The sequence below is a fragment of the Cryptotermes secundus genome, unplaced genomic scaffold (genome assembly GCF_002891405.2).
Source record: "Cryptotermes secundus unplaced genomic scaffold, Csec_1.0 scaffold944, whole genome shotgun sequence".
NCBI classification, from domain to species: domain Eukaryota; kingdom Metazoa; phylum Arthropoda; class Insecta; order Blattodea; family Kalotermitidae; genus Cryptotermes; species Cryptotermes secundus.
Window position 1 is genome coordinate 135,937 of NW_019719375.1, and position 15,814 is coordinate 151,750.

At 40.6% G+C, this 15,814-nt stretch overlaps 1 protein-coding gene across 1 annotated transcript in view; it reads left to right on the plus strand.

Moving 5' to 3' along the window:
* The first annotated feature begins 375 nt into the window (after positions 1-375).
* Positions 376-15,814, plus strand: part of LOC111865487 (myosuppressin) — a 55,221-nt gene continuing 39,782 nt past the window's right edge. Inside the window, exon 1 of the mRNA XM_023853578.2 lies at positions 376-465. The gene's annotated coding sequence lies outside the window, so the exon portion shown is untranslated. The remainder of the gene's footprint in view (positions 466-15,814) is intronic.

Genomic DNA, 15,814 nt, shown 5'->3' on the forward strand with positions numbered 1-15,814 from the left:
AATAAAACGTAATCATACTGCAATTTGGGGACCTGCCGAGGTCCGCAGACCATGGATTTAGAGTCACTGAACTAAGAGATTAGGTAGCACAGTGTAAAATAATCAAACGGTTCATCACTTTCAGAACTAACTGAAATAATTATGAGCGACCAGGCACACTCAACACAGAAGTATTCGCAATGTGATATTTCTCCTTGTTTAATTACTTCCTTAAAATGAAGAATGGTAGTCTGTACCACCCCCACAACAAGTTGCCACCCCTTCGTAAGGAGATGAGTGACAGCGGTCTATTGCGCTTGTACGCGTGGCCGCGCGCGGGGTGGAGAGCGTCACCGTGGGCGCCGGGAGGTCTCATATAAGAGTGAGGACATCCAGAATATCGGGTCCACACAGATACAGACCGACCGACGCCTGAAGTCCGGACCCCTGAACTCAGCTACTCTCAGCTACCAGCACACACAGAAGGTACGTCACCATTTTCAAAACTTGCCCCGCTTCCTCATAAATTTTAGAATTTGTAATAAACAGATAAGTGAAAAGCGCATCGTATTTTGAGGAAGCACTCAGGGTCGGATTTATAGTTGTAGGGGTTCTGGGGCAATCAAAATTTGGAGGCCCTTAACAGTAATAAGAAATTTAGTTCATAAAATTTTTGTTTAAAATAACTGGAAATATAAACTAACTTTTCGTGATTTTAGAGAAGCAAATGCCTCAATAAATTCTGTTGATTCTATTTCTGTTTCGTGGAGGCCCCGGGGTGACCGCCCCGTTACCTCCCCCTTAAATCTGGCCCTCGAAGTTCCTTGCTCGCACAAGTAAGGTAACTGAGACAAACTAAGCGTAATGGTATCCTATATATGAGTCTGGTTATCAGAATATCGAACTTCAAGCCACGGATCTCTGACTAGATACTATAGACTAGTATCCGTCCCAGTGTTCATTTTGTCAAAGATAAAAATAGATCCAAAGCATAGTAAATACAATTCCTCTTTTTACAGGAAATATATTAAAAAAATTGTTATTATATATTATTTATTATATTTATATATTATTTATTATATTATTTATTAATGACAGTCCTTTTCGAGACCTCATGTTCTCCGGTAGAGCGTCAGTTCTCAAAGGCTGATGAATATGCTCTAGGAAACGGTGCCATCGCATTCAGTAATCAGTTAGTGTCTATATCTGTGTATACATATATCTTCATATACGTGTATACATACACATAAAAGGCTTGAAAAATTACACCAAATTCAACTCAACAAAAATTAATTTGCAACAACAGAGCCTCTAAAAATACCATCATGAATATCCTGTTATCATCACCATCATTCTTGTTAACTTCTAAATCGTCAACAAGGAGATAAACTATACATCGGTATTAGGATGTGTTCCAAAGAAGTTCTCCATACAAAAATAAGGAAAAACTATCACCAATCGGAACTTATAAAAATTCGTATATATTAATTTTCATTGAAATGAAATGTGCTATAATATATATAATATAATAATATATTTTCAATCTATTTAATATTTTTTTCTTTTCTGGTGACTCTAATGTTAATATTTGAGAGAACAGCTGGCAAATACTGCCAAAATATTAACATCAGTTGTCGAAAACGTTATAAAAATTGAAACAAACTCCGTTGCTCTTCACCTGACTCCAAACTGCTGGGTATCTCTTAAGAAAATATGTTTTTACGTACGATTAACGAATTTTCTATTTTTAATGACTCCGAACGTCATCGCCGTGCTCACATTGAGCGGGTTATTAGCCTCAGTTACTAATCAGAGTTTGTATCCACCTTCTGCCCCTCTGTCTAACTCATATCGATCTACTGTGGTCTTCTGCGCTCAAGCGATTTAAATGCCTCTTCCCCTGAAGTATTTTTTAATAATGTAACTATTTATCTGGGAAAGTTATTCATATCAGAGAACGTCAGTTTCAGTTTTCTGACATCATACAGTGAAGCGAAACCTGGAAAATCGAAAGTTGTATCAGTACTCCTAACTCCGTGGAGTGGATTCTGTTTTCCGAGATAGACGTCCTGGCTACAGATCCAGAGGCCCCTGGTTCGATTCCCGGCACTACCAGATTTTCTGAGAAGTAGTGGGTCTAGAACGGGGTCCATTCAGCCTCATGAGGTTAATTGAGGTGCTATTTGAATGGAAAAGTAGCGGTTCCGGTCTAGAAAACCGAAATTAACGGCCGTGGAGATTAGTTGCCCTGACCACGTGACACCTCCTATCCGCTAAAGTTGGCAGTAACTTGCTTGAGGACTAAAGCCACGGAGTTTGGTATGTATACAGCTGGTCAAAACAATTATTTTCGTTGTAGAAATAAAGGCTTTATTTTCCGTGTTCACAGAAGCCTAAAGCAGATAAATCCAGTCCGAAATCTTCCAATCTATATTTGTAAAATCAATTTTAATAAAATCCTCCCGTCCACACGTATTCTCACAAGTGATATATTCTCTTCAGACTTTCAGATAATAACTGCACATTTATTTACCCATTTCCTCAGGAGAGTTACATGTGCCCTTCCTCCTAGATCGAATTTTTCTTACAGAATTTCTTAAAAGTTAAAAATTATGAAGCTCATTGTGTAACGTATCCCAGATCAAAGGTAAATATATGTTGAGATCAATACGAACATTTCAGTGCTAACTAAAGTAATAATAATAATAATAATAATAATAATAATAAGTATTCATTTCATAACAGCGAATAAAAGGAATATCTGTTGAATAACACAGTATTTCGCGAAAGTCTTGTCTCGAACTGTCCAATCCATGTGCAAATGTATCACATGTGATCCTCCTGTAGCTGCTTAACATGAGTGATTCATGTCGATAACAATATTAACCTTACACATTCAAATCGCCTGCAGCAATCGTTGACAACATTTTGGCTGCATAATTCCGTCGTAGAAAATGAGACCTCTACATTCCGGGCCTTTCAGAGGTGGGATTGAAATAGCCCAAGATTTTAAGCGCGGAGATAAAGGCACAGAAAAGGAGAGAGAAGTGACTACTTTATATAATAAGATTTAAACTAGGCAAACTTCAAAAAAACGGCCGTGAATACGTGCACTGGTACGCGGACTGCCAATTCTGTACTTACGTGCACGTAATGTTAAGTATGGTCAGGCATAATTAATCACTCTCTAAGCAACAAAAGTTGTACTTCATATGTTTCAAAAAATTTTGCACTTATATTATAGATATTTGGACTGATTTGTGTATTTCATTCAATGATTACAGTTTAAGGATGAAATTTATAGTGTGCAGTTGTATATAGAAAGATTAATTTTTTTTTAACGTAAGTTTTTGTGACGGTTGATCATACTCGTACGTATTGAAACAGCCTAAGTTCAACATACGAAAAAGAATTTTCCAAATCCTATCCAAAAACGTAAATACTCTAATATAAAACTGTATAATACATATTACGTGTTGTTTTGGATGGGCGTGAGACATGTTCCCTTCATCTAAGGAAAGTTCTCAAATTGACTGTGTCTGAGGACAGAGTGTAGATGAGAATATTTGGTTGGACAACAAAAAGGTAAAAGGTAAGGTAAAGTTGTCCCTGTGCTTAACTAATTAAGTATTACACCATGAAGGTGTATGTGGGAGTTGATGTATAGATCCACGTATTCTTGACCTCGGCACTAATTGGAGGTGGGTGGTCAGCGTCATGTCCCGGCCACTTTACCCCGTTACCAACTGGATATGAGGCTGGGTGGGCCTCAGAGCCGGTCTGGACGCTGCGAAGAAGGGACAAATTTTTTACTTTACCCGGGCTCGAACTCCGACCCCTCGGTCATCGAGCCCATAGCCAGCCACCATCCCGGCTTCGGAGAAGCAAGAGAAGGCTAAATAAAATTCAGTAACCAGAAACGTTATGAAATGCATTCTTCAGCAGACATTTTCACGGTGATCAGTTCAAGGAGGATAAGCCGCACGGAACGTGTGGCACGCGTGGGGATGATGGAAGAAGTATGCAAAATTTAGTCTGACTGTGTGAGGGGAACTGCCGAACACAGCGGCCGCGCGGTCAAAGGCATGAACTGTCTTCACTCCCTCGAACGCTCGGATCGAGGTTTCGAATCTCACTCAGGGTACAGATGTCTGCGTCTGTGTTTATTCTGTTTGTGTTAGGTAGAGGCCTTTCGACGGGCTGATCCCCCGTCAGAGGAGCTCTTACTACTGTGTATAGGATTAAGAAACTGAAAGGCAGCCAAAGTACAACAAATGACTGTAGAGCCATAGACAGAGAGGTATGATGGGAACTAGGTCTGGAAACCTAAGCTTAGATGGGAGAATAATGTTACAGAAATACGTAGAATGAAAGGGCGTGGATTGGAGTAATTTGGATATGGACAGAGGCCAGTGGTGGGCTCTTGTTAACCCCGATATTGAAATTTTCGGTCCCATAAAAGTCGGGGTATGTTTTGACAAGATGACCGATTATTGGTTTCGCGAGAAAATTTCTGCTACACTGCTTGTACGTTTACAGGTTTCTCCAGTCAGGATTCTGTAAGTTGAAAAAAAATTGTCGCTGTCAGTGCAGAGCAGTCATTACTGAAGCCGCTTCCCACAGGGCACTTTGAATCAAAGTGTCATAACACACTATTTCCCACCTCAATTTTTTGCAAATATTTTATTTTTTCGTTGACTCACTCCCTTTACAGCTCAATGTTCTAAAGTAATAAACTCCTTTACAATTTCCCTTTTTCTTCTGTTTGATGCATTCTTAATACCTGCCTGCTGTCGATGAAAATAATTTAACGACCAATGTTTCACTCCACGTCCTACGGGATCTGGTGTCATTTTATTAGGGATAAAATAAAATTACAGAATGAATCTACCACGCTCTATCAAATCACAAGAGTAGGAACATGTGACCAGTCTAGAAAACCGAGATTAACGGCCGTGGCGATCCGTTGCGCTAACCACGCGACACCCTCTATCCGCTAAAGTTGGCACTAACTTCGCCGACAAGCGGCGGTCGCTCGGCTGTATATTCTGCTTGCGGACTAAAAGCCACGGAGGAATATGTGAATCTTTACCTCCACTTCCCCTACACGTATTTATATGGTAAAACGTAAAACTATTCCTGTACCAGGCCGTGAAGGCCCATAGGGTTGTGAGACGTTGAGGTCACACATTATCTAGACAATCGGCTCAAAGATGGCGGTAAGGTTGTCAGTCTTAAGCGCCAGCCGTGTTTTACTGCCCAGGAAAATTATTTAATTAATTCCTGGTACTCCTTTCTTTTAGAGGCTGAGTGAACCCCAGGGCCATAGTGCCGCTGGAAGGATTAGGTCAATTGAAAAAATCCAATGACCTCATCGGGATTTGAACCCGCGACCTTCCGGCTTGTAGCATAGCCCCTCACCCAACTACTTCTCAGAAAAAAAAACTGGTAGCGCCGGGAATCGAACCCGGACCTCTGTATCTGTAGCCACAGACAACAACGAAACTTAATATAAAATAATCTAACAAGTTACATTAATTTTATTTAACAGAATGTAAACGCTCGTGAAGTTCCAACTTAAAACTAATCGGGCTTGAATAATTTGTTTATGGCGCTTTCCTCCGAGATGAAACAACTAAATAAATACTTGCATAAACTGACGAAGGGGCGGGTGATCTAGTGTACTGATCTCTGAACAAACACCGTGCAGGCGATATAATCGAAGAGAAGGTGACCTTTCGTGTATATAAAGAGATGGAAACCCATAATCCGGTAGGCTTGTCTCCCTGCTAATCGGAACATTTCAGCTCTGAGGCAGTTACGTATGATGAGGCATTGCCCGTGTATTTTGTCCAAATATCCAACTACTTTGATCACTGCGTGTTAACTGGAGGCATTCTACATTCTTTTAAAGTGTTTGCTTTAATTCGTATGCATAACCAGAAGGTTTCAAATAAGTAAATACATAACATAGAAAAGCCCGTAAGTAATTTTAAGTGTACCAGCGTTCGCAAATATTTATAATCTTCTTTGCCTTTAGATCTGTATACTGTACTTTATTTTTAAAATATTTCGTACTGTATAAATATCAAACAAGAGGCAGATTCCCATTTTATATGTTATTATTTATCGATATATATTTTAAAATATTTTTCCATGTGCTTGTTTCAGTCATCTGTGTAGACAGCGCTTCAATGTAGAAAATGTCCAAGTGTTATGTATTTAATCCTGGTTAAATTTCATGAACACTTTTGCTGTGCTATGAGCTCTCTTTTAAATATCTTCGACATAAATATGAAGGCTGGTCGAAAAAGAAACTCCGCGTGAGTTGTTAACGAAACAAGCAATTAAAAAAATATACTATATACAAAAATACATGCCTACTTAAACTACTTTTTAGGGCCGCGCCATAGCTCAAGAGGTTAGTCGCTGGCTTCCCACCGCGGCGGCCCGGGTTCGATCCCGGATCTGGTCAAGTGGGATTTATGGTGGACAAAGTGGTGCTGGGGCAGGTTTCCTCTGAGTACTTCGGTTTCCCCTGCCAATCTTCATTCCACCAATTGCTCCACAATCACCCTCACCTATCATCAGGGGCTGGTACAATAGGCCAGAAGTGGCCGCAGTACAAGGGACTTAGTCCCACCCCACTAGCAATAAAAAAAATAAACTACTTCTTAATGTTTTCACCGCCGTTGTCCAGATCTACGCGCATGTCTATGATCTGTCTCCATTCGAAATTTCACATATGTCATTCCAACTGTTCATTAGTTATCGCTATCAAACTGAAAGCTAAATATTTATATAAATGCATTAAAATCTTTCTGGTTCTCCTCGAGTTGCAACAAGTGACAAATGATGTCGAATGCATTAGATATGTACTATCTCGTTCCCTAATCATATGAATATCCAGCCCAGGGATATAAACCCAATTAGTGATGACTGCAGTTTATCTCTGCAAAAAGGGCTCCAAGGACAAATTAACAGATGAGAAAAGAATCAATCAATCGTCAAGAATACATCGAATTGATATTAATTCCTAAGGGATGCCGCACACCATCTGCGTCAAGACAAGCATAAAGACATGAGACAAGAAAAGCTGTCTTGGGTCATTCGTGATTGGTCCGCATGAAGCTGACGTCAGCATCATGACTCAGACCGGTGTGCGGCGGTTTTCATAATCTCATTCGTTTCAATTGTACTCCTTTCTTTGTGTCATGTTGCAGTCATCGTGTCTTGACTGTTACATGTCTTGACACATGCCGGTGTGCGGCCTACCTAAGACTGCCAACATTGATTCGATTCATACTTTTGTCTTCTGGTCAAGAAACCGCGCAGTCTCATACGACTATACAGACATTTCGAAGGAACATGCACTTTTCTACCGCATCTGTGGTCTAGTGGTCAGAGTTCCTGGCTACAGATCTAGAGGTCCCGGGTTCGATTCCCGGCGCTACCAGATATTCTGAGAAATAGTAAGTCTGGAATGGGTTCCACTCAGCCTCGTGAGGATAATTGAGGAGCTACTTGAATGGAAAAGTAGCGGCTCCGGTCTAGAAAATCGAGGTTAACGGCCGTGGGAATCCGTTGCGCTGACCACGCGATACCCACTATCCATTAAAGTTAGCATTAACTTCGCCGGCAAGCGGCGGTCGCTGGGTCGGTATAGTTCGCTTGCGGACTAAAGGTCACGGAGTTTAATTGTAGAATTGCCCTGAAGACTCAAGTAGTACATTCCTCCAAACCGTTGATGCCTTCTTACCATGCAATACGATAACAGCCCAGAATATCACAATATTAATGTTCGCCGCTGTGTAAAACTCAAATTTTACATGCATCGAAGTAAAAAATGTCAATATCGACCAAATCGATCTTCTGGATATCGCATTCGGGTATTTCCCATTTTGTGTTGTTATACAGAGCTGTCCCTTAGTGTTAAATGTTCATTTCTCGTTCAGGGGAAATATGAAAGTTGTTTGCCGGAAAGATTCAAATTTAAGTGGATAAAACTAAATTCATATCAAAACCAAAAGATTTGTAAAAAAAATCAATATATTTTTTAAATGAAAGGAATATATGAGTCTGGAAAAGGTTAACTAGAGACCGACTTTACAAAATATAAATGTCAATTAATGTATTTGTTTCCATTTAATTAACAGAGTCAGAAGATTACAGATTAATTTAATCAAAATGTTGTACCACATATGTCAACATATTTTTTTATTGCTAGTGGGGTGGGACTAAGTCCCTTGTACTGCGGCCACGTCTGGCCTATTGTACCAGCCCCAGATGATAGGTGAGGGTGATTGTGGAGCAATTGGTGGAAGGAAGATTGGCAGGGGAAACCGAAGTACTCGGAGAAAACCTACTCCAGCGCCACTTTGTCCACCACAAATCCCACTTGACCAGCCCAGGGATCGAACCCGGGCCGCCGCGGTTGGAAGCCAGCGACTAACCGCTTGAGCTACGGCGCGGCCTTATGTCCACATGTAACTGTACGCTTTCTGAAAGCTCCCGAAGTAAACACAGATTGAGAGCCTCAACTATAAAGACTATAAATCTTCAACGGAATAACAGGTACTTTTAAAGGAATGTAATAAAAATCCTTTCAAACTAAAAGTACTTTCTCCCTTCTTTATCCCGAGCAAACATTATTCGTTTTATTGAGATCATAAATAAAATCTTCTGGCTATCCATTACAAATTCACAAAGTAATCCTATATAATTTCTCACGTAGATCTGGAAAAGTATTTCCAAAGCTTCTTGATGTTACATTAGACTCCCCACAAAGGTTCCATCCTATTCCAGTAAGGATATTATTGCAGAAAGACTCGAATTGCTTTGTGAGAAGTTTTTTCACCGTCAGATCATCTGAATTCAGCAAAATAACAAGTCTATACAGCATATCGAATCCAGATTTATGAAGTTATGCTTTCATTTAATTCTTATGTCTCTCAAGTTGTCGCTTCTGCCCCTTCGACAGAAGAGACAACCCGAGAAACTCAGGCTTATGGACCATTAATATTAGGATGGGTCTTTGGGAGATAGGGTGTGAGGGTGTGAAATGATTTGAAGGCGTCCGCACTGGTTCAGGACAGGGCCCCGTAGAGTGATTTTATAAACTAGGTCGTGAACCATAGAACCAGATCTATAGATCGTAGTTCTCGAAAACCTTATAGTCGCTCGACGGGTCAAGAAATTTCTGCTTTTTACGGAATTTAGTATTCACAACAGCTTGTCACTACACTCTGTTCTGAACGAAATTAATAAATTTTCTAAACGTCATTTATTATTATTATTATTATTATTATTGTTGTATCTACCCTGTGCTGTGTCTGTAATTGGGCTTGCTGTTGTTGACTCGGCACATAAATAATGAAGAATTGAACTGAATTGAATTATTATTTGAGCCAGGATATGGTACTCCGTATAGTGACTGGCTATGGGCTGGACGACCGAAGGGTCGGAGTTCGAGTCCCAGTAGGGGTAAGAATTTTCTATTCTCCACACCGTCCAGACTAGCTCTGGGGTCAACCATACCTCCTATTCAATAGGGGTAAAGCGGCCGGTGCTTGATATTAACCAATGAACTCCAACTAGTGCAGAAGTCAAGAAAATGTGGATCTATACATCAAAGTGGGAAAGCCAGAAGGAAAGAGACCACTGGGAAGACCAAGACGTAGGTGGGTGGACAATATTAAAATTGATCTTAGAGAGATAGGAGGGGATGGTATGGATTGGATTGATCTGGCTCGTGATAGGGACCAGTGGAGGGCTCTTGTGAACACGGTAATGAACTTTCGGGTTCCATAAAATGCTGGGAAGTTCTTGAGTAGCTGCACAAATGGCAGCTTCTCAAGAAGGGCTCATCTCCATGAGGGAATATTAGTAGTAGTAGTAGTAGTAGTAGTAGTAGTAGTAGTATTAGTATTAGTATTATTATTGGCCAATGGCCGTTGAGCTCAGCACGTAAATATATAAAAAACTGAGTTATTGAAACCTCTCCTTTCCATTAAATTGAGGGGCTTCGGTTTAATTGAGCTTCCACTGCTTTTTCAATTAGGATCATGTACGAAAGAGTGAGGAGTGAGGAGTGAGTGAGCGAGTGAGCTAGTTACCTTTCCAGTTAAGGGGAGAAGAGCATTTCAGTCAGTTTGTCATTCCGGTTCTGAAACCTTAACTTGAGATGGAATTTACCGTTTCTATTGTGTTCTGTTTGGGTTGACCTTGTACACATACGTGTATATATATACAGTATATATATATGTACAACACAACCTGCAAGTTCTTTCGTCTCTTTTGTGACATGTAACCTTACAATAGGATGAAAACCTGCCATTTATGTACAAATATATCCTTCTGAACATATTTTATTTTCTTTGATATTATACAACATAACATATTTTTCCGTTCCAAAAAAAAAGATAATTCTTATCTCTCTGTACATCAGCAGAGCGTATCCGCAGTAACAACGGTTCTGGCATGTACTTGCAAAATACCTACTTACATTTTTGGCCACATAACTTGTTTTTATGACTTCCCAGTCTATAGAGAATAATTCCGGATTATAAACTACAGATGCCAGAAATATTTCCTTCTAATACTTCCCGCACAGCATGTCATTCAATATAGCTCCTTTAAGCAACTTGCATGTAACGTAGGCTTAGCTCCTTGAGTAAAATTACAAAATTATATCAATATTGACTGGAAGCCATTAGGCTGAAGTTGTTGCTCTGATGGAGCTCGTGTTTCACAACACCCGTCTAATATCAGATATAATTCGAATTTTATGCCAGGAATCTCAGTTCTTTCTTCTACACATGCAGGGTCACTTGGATATCAATTTCGTTAGTGCGACTAACTACTGGCTTGACGACCGAGGGGTCGGAGTTCGACTCCCGTTAGGGTCAAGAATTTCCTGTTATCCACGTCGTTCAGACCTGTTCTTGGGTCCACCCAACCTCCTATACAATGAGTACCGGGGCCCTTCTCCCCGGGGTAAAGCGGCCGGGCCGTGAAGCTGACCACTCACTCCAACTAGTGCCTAGGTCAGGAAAACGTTGGTTTATACATCCACTGCCCTGTGCTTAGTTAAGCATAGGGACAACTTTACATTTTTATGACCAGGATAATTCCTACGTTTTCGATATGAATTTCGCTAACAGTACATGTGTACGGAGAAGAGAAATGTTTTTTTTTCTGAATGGGTAAAAGCTACTGTGCACCGGAATGCAATTTATGTTTAGACTTCAACTTGGCTGCCTATGAGACATCTCGTTTCAAACCGCTGGCCATTACAGACTGAATTCATTTTATGTGGTTTGCGAAGTTAAGGTACATTGTACAGTTTTCAATTACATAAATTTAATTTCGGGTTTGAAATATGCCTATTCACAAAGACGATTTTTCAAATAACGTTCAGTACTGGAAGGACTGCAGGGCACGCGGTAGGGTAGTTACTTGAGGCACTTTGCTACAAGCCGGAAGGGCGCGAGTTAGATTCCCGATGAGGTAATTGCATTTTTCAATTGAGCTAGTCCTTCCAGCCGCAATATGGTCCTGGGGTCGACTCAGCCTCTAACAGAAATGAGTACTAGGAATCTTCATGCAGGGTAAAGAGTGGCCGGTGCAAGGCTGGCAACCTTACTGCCATCTGTGAGCGGATTGTCTGGAAAATGTGAGAGCCTCGCCGTCCCACAACGCTATGGGGGTCTGCGACATGTTACAGGGACACCTTTACTTTTTCTTTCATTCTTTCTTACTTCTTTTTTTCTGGAAGACTACAAAATGTACCTGCTAATCCTAATGGGCGCACGAACGAAGCTGACTGAAGGAAAACCATTAAACTTGTTCACTATGCTTCACTGTGGGATATTTTAAAACTACATAACATAGGTCTCGTGTGACTATGAATGATTTATTTCGCCTTATTTGACGACGCTATTTCAACTAGAGGTGGTGTCTCTAATAGAATATAAAGATATAAGTATTATGTTTTTGGACACTTTGTGTTTAGAAAAACAAACACGACGGTTTTTAAATATAGACAAGACGACGGATAATGTACAAAAATATGGCACTTATAGCAATGTAACGTCAAAAACGTTTATATCTTATTAGAATATAAAGATGATTATTAATGATGAACGTCATGCGAATCATGGTAGTTAATTACTTCTCCTTACATTCATATTAATTCGTCTGGCCTCCAAACAGGAAATTCTGTATCACGAACAGACGAGAGAGCGTTAGAGAGCGTATGAATCATAGCGATATATCGATTCTTGTCTTGAACTGTAGAGTGCTTACTGCAGGTTTCTTGATAGAATCATGAGGCCAACTACCTCAGGTCTTCCCCCTCTAATGTACGTACAATCTAAAGCAAAATAAACTATTCCAACTTCTGTTCCAGCCGTTCCACATTCATGATTTAAAGTGTCATTTCTATATTTTTCTTAAAATAAACTACAGGCTACCATAGTAATTATATGCCTGTTATGTATTTTCAACATTACGCAAACTTAATTCATTCATCAATGGCTCTACAGCCCTTTCTTGGGTCCTGGCCTCTTCTTCAGTTTCGTAATCTTTACACAGACGGTAGGACTCCTTAAACGAAGGATCATCTCGTCACAAGGCCGCTACCTACACACAGGACAACACAAACACAGAATTAACGCATACACAGACAACTATGCCTCGAGTGGGTTTCAAACTCAAGATCCCAACGTTCAAGCGAGTCAAGAAGGTTCACGTCTTAGACCGTGCTGCCAGTGTAATCGGCTAGAGAAAATCTACATTTTCTTTATCTTACTTATGAACATAGTAAGGGGATTTGTTAAAAGAGGGTTATGAAGTAAAAGCATTTCAAAACAAAGTGCCCAGAAAAAATATATGGAGTTAAAAAGATGAAGAGATATAGTATCTCTCACTGTGCTTAATAAAGCACTAGAACAAGAAAGCTCATAGGGGCGCGGAAGTGTAGCTCAAATCTTAGACACTAAATACAGGTGAGTGGCCTGTTTCACCTCTTGCCTGTTTTACCCTAGAGGAAAGAGTCATTGTACCGGATGTATAGGATGATTGACGAGCCCCAGAGCAAATTTAAATGCGACAGCGAGGAAAAAAAACACTGCCTACACCAAGAATCGAATTTCGATTCCCAGTCGTTCATACCGACGCTTAATCACTATATATTGACTGAGCTACCCCGGCTCTCTGAAGTAAGAGGACAATTTGGAATATTACGTTACAAGAAAAACTTCGTTTGAACAGGATATCTAATACTGGGATAACAGAATCTAGAAGATTACAATGCGCAGGGCATGCAACTTGGGAAACAGAATATAGGCTTAGGGATGTAGATTGTGAAGATGGGAAGTAGATTCATGTGGTTCAGAATCGTATCCAGTTACAGCCTTCGTTATAAGCCGTGCTGTACTTCGGGTTCTGTTACTGGAATATCAGACACCAGGTACGTAAAGTGCTGCTTCGTGATAGATACTTCTGTACATTACTTCTTTTGGTTTATTTTGGACTTCACTCATCGTCTGGTATGTGAAAGACAAAAAACCACGACGTTTCGGAGACAGATCCAGTCTCCGAAACGTCGTGGTATTTTGTCTTTCACATACCAGACGATGGGTGAAGTCCAAAATAAACCAAAATAAGTAGTGTATGCACCATCGTCAGAATCCTTTCAAGTCTACTTCTGTACATAATTAGAATTTTGCCAGGATCTCAGGACATTAACCTAAACCTACGGACTGACACGTGGGATTCAGCAACATAACGCAGGGCTCAATGAGGAAATAAGCGGCGCCCTGCTCTCTACTTAATGTTCAGTCAACCTCATTTTATTGTCTTAAAACAGAGAGTACGCAGTTTGTTTATAAATTTAAATTTGACTCTCCCTCGCTCTCTTAACAAATTTAGCTCCTTATTCCGTGTACTGCGGAATTGTGAGGACATATTACAACCTCTCCCAATGTGCATTATACTTATAGAACAAACGACTATGGACTTTAATGTAGCTTACGTTATTACACCTTAGGGATATCTTTGCTTATTTAAAATTTCCTTTATTTTAACCTACATTGTTTCCCGAACATTATAACTTTCCGATTGAATATCAAGGGTAAAGGTGAAAAAAGCCGGTCACGGTAGCCGAGCGGTCTAAGGCATGTACTGTCTTCGCTCGCTCTGAAACCGGGATCGTGGGTTCGAATCCCACCCAGGGTATGGATGTTTAGTTTGTGTGTGTGCGTTTTTCTGTGCTTGTGTACGGGTAGAGGCCTTGCGACGAGCTGATCACCCGCCCAATGAGTCCTACCGAATGTGTAAGATCTAGAAAAACCGAAGTGAACGGAGAAGTTCATGGAGGTAGGCCTAGGCCCACTGGGGCTGTAGGGCTAAGAAAAAAAAAGGTGAAAAAAGGTAAAGTTGTTCCTGCGCTTTTCTAATTAAGCACTACACCATGAAGACGTATGGGGGAGTGGATGTATAGATCCACATTCTCATGACCTCTGCACTAGCTGGAGATGAGTGGTCAACATAACGTCCCGGTACCCATTGGATAGGAGGTCGGGTGAACCCCAGAGGCGGTCTGGAAGAAGTGGAGAACAGAAAATTCTCGACACTACCGTACTTGAACTCCGACCCCTTGGTCGTGCAGCACTTAGCCAGACGCTATACCGACTGCATTATCCCGGTTCCTGAATATCATGCGTCAGGTAGCCAAACATCTGAATATCTTTATGGTAAAACTCTATGGAACAGATATCTATTCGAGAAGCTGCTAGTCGTTCAACTATTTAAGAAATTCTCTAATTTATATAAAACCCGAAGATTCATTATCATGTGTACAAATGACCGCCACTGAACCCCACCCTAATCCAAATATTCACGCTCTCTTTACTATCGATTTTAATAATATACATCTGCACATACGTCATCAAAGTGTTGTTCTGCTTTCTGCTTTCTCAATCACATTATTCCACCTACCATATTTGTTAGTTCTCCCATGCGTGCTACATACACCATCCATCCGATCCTCATTGAGATGTCCACTCTAATAATATTTCGTGTATGCTATTATAGACGGGTATCATCGAAGCTAGCCTGACACAAATAAACTGAGGAAATTAGTTTTCCCCCCCATTCACGAAGTGTGTCAGGAAAACGCTGTTAAAATGGAACTATTGATGGCAGAAGCCACCCTACAGCTCAAATAGACTTCTCGTGTTCTGCACAGAAGGAAAGAAATGTGAATGAAATCAAACAAGCGTCGTTGTGAAATCTCCACTGAAACGTGAGATTGTTGCCCAATATCAATACAGGTGAAAATTGAACTGCGCTGCTTTGTACTGGGGATGGCACGGCGACGTTCCCGTCTTTCAAGAGTAGAGTCCCAGTCTTGAGAAGCAGAGGAAGCCATATGCAAAGTACCAAGAATATTCTACATTGTGGCAATATCAGGCCCGCGGCACCCGCCCGAGAGCAAACAAATTCATCGCGTTTTACACATAGAGGAGTGGGAATTTCATTAAACGCTGACAATAACTACGATAACATGTCTCTTTTATCCAGCTCAAGCCAATCTTGGATATTTTCTTGCGTAGTTTCAGACTCTCCAGCTGCTCTCAACATAGTCGGAGGGTCCTTTTGCTCTAAACCCTCTTACTCCTGAATCCCATGCGTCTTTTAAAGTATGTACTTAAGTATGAACAGTAATTTTTCATCTTTCATATCTCGATCCGGACTATCCGACATTCGGATCGATTGCAACCGGATTATCGAGGATCTGCTGTAAACGGAACTGTTCACGAAGGCTTCTACT